Source organism: Phocoena phocoena, chromosome X (genome assembly GCF_963924675.1).
Source record: "Phocoena phocoena chromosome X, mPhoPho1.1, whole genome shotgun sequence".
NCBI lineage: Eukaryota > Metazoa > Chordata > Mammalia > Artiodactyla > Phocoenidae > Phocoena > Phocoena phocoena.
Window position 1 is genome coordinate 101,045,960 of NC_089240.1, and position 1,675 is coordinate 101,047,634.

At 49.3% G+C, this 1,675-nt stretch overlaps 1 non-coding gene across 1 annotated transcript; it reads left to right on the top strand.

The window, feature by feature from the left end:
* Positions 1 to 1,245: 1,245 nt before the first annotated feature.
* Positions 1,246 to 1,389, top strand: LOC136143160 (small Cajal body-specific RNA 20). The gene has a single exon (XR_010657859.1). It is a non-coding gene; the product is annotated as a small Cajal body-specific RNA 20 (non-coding RNA).
* Positions 1,390 to 1,675: the final 286 nt, after the last annotated feature.

The following is a 1,675-nucleotide window of genomic DNA, read 5'->3' on the forward strand; positions in this document are numbered from 1 at the left end:
TTTTACATGAGACCAAGGGCCTCCTCTCTCTGTCGCCCCATTTTCCCTCTCCCATCTTAGTATTTGGGTCCTTCTGCTGCATGAATATGTAGTCGAGAAAAGCCAGTGTAATAGAGCTCACTTTGGGGGGTTCGAGTGTACCAATGGTCAAATCTGCATAAATATAAGCAATGTGCAACGCTGGCTATGTGAGGTTCAGGCTGACACTACTTCCATATTTCCAATACTGGTTTCATAAAACAACTCCTACTGTCCTTGCAAACCAAGGGAGGGTGTCCATTAAATGTTTCTTTGGGACGCTCATGCTGTACAGTTTGGAGATAGATGAAAACATTCTCTCGTCTTCTTCATGTGTTTCTTGTTGCTCCTTTTGCCTTCATAACTCCATTAAGAGACCAGTACGTAAACCCAGGAGAAGCAAGCCACCAAAACTTCAGTTTCTGTTTTCCTCTGAGCTTGCTTTGCCTGCTTGAGAAAGCAGAGGTCTGCGCCTCCCAAGCCCTGGCCAGACCTGACTGTGAGCCCAGCCCGTTCCCTTAGGCCACCAGCACTGCTTTCCAGACCCCACCACCAGTTCTGCAGCCCATGTCCATCACTGCCCTCACACATGCTCTCTGCAGCAAAGCTAGTGAACCCATCCCGATTCTTCTTTTTCTCTCTTTCTTTCTTTTCTTCTTCTTTCCCCCCACAAATACTCCTTTGATTTAACTTAGGCTTTTCTATAGTCTCAAATAATCACTCCTGATCCTTTGACTCACAAACTACTCATCACTGGAAGAGCATAAGTATTTCACCTTACCACAGGTAAGAATCCTGCCTGAACTAAGAGTCATCCTCCACTACCAACAAATTCCACACACCCCATCTCTTCCTAACAGTACCACGAAAAGGAAGAAAAGCCTCAGGTGTCAGAAATTCCTCAAGAGACTATTCACGAATGCATTTGGTTGTCTCAAAACTTTGAAGGTGTGAGGAATCCTCACGGCGTACGTTCCACTCTGTATAACTCTTTTCCACCTTTCTCAGGTCGGTGAAACTTTGTTTGAAATTGTTGTTTTAGTTTGTTTTGCTCTTTAGACATATTTCAAAGGTTGCAACTCGCCCTCCCACCTCCACTATAATGCAAAACCTACTATGTTAGCCACGCTTTCAGGCTGGCATATCAAAGAATTCCAGAAAATGAGGATTTAGGGCTGCCACTCTCTCCACTACTTTACCAAACACTTAGAAACTCCAGCAGGAGAGGGCCTCTCTCCCATGGGGCTGTGTGTGGGGGGGGAGGGGTCCTCTTCTCCTCAGCCCTTGGGCTGGAAGTGCAGATCAGCCCTGGGGGATCCCTGTCGGGGCTGCCATGAGCTGGGCAGCCTTGTTTTCCTACCTCAGACGTTTGTAGTTGCTGGGAGCCCCTACTTGGTCTACACCAGGCTGGGCCTTACGTAGCAGCACTGGGCACGGGGCCTCTGGCTTTCCTTCCCAGGACACTGCCAGGCTCTCATGGGCTGATCCTGGCCTAGGTTGTCCCCAGGCAAGGACGTATGCACCCCCAACAAGTGATCACCTACTGTACAGACACCCGCCAGTGAGGGGGCCTCTCAACCTCCTGCCCTCCTAGACACAACTGCTTGTTCCCGGCGGATGTCACCTGGAACGGGGTCCAGGCACGGAGGCTGTTGTA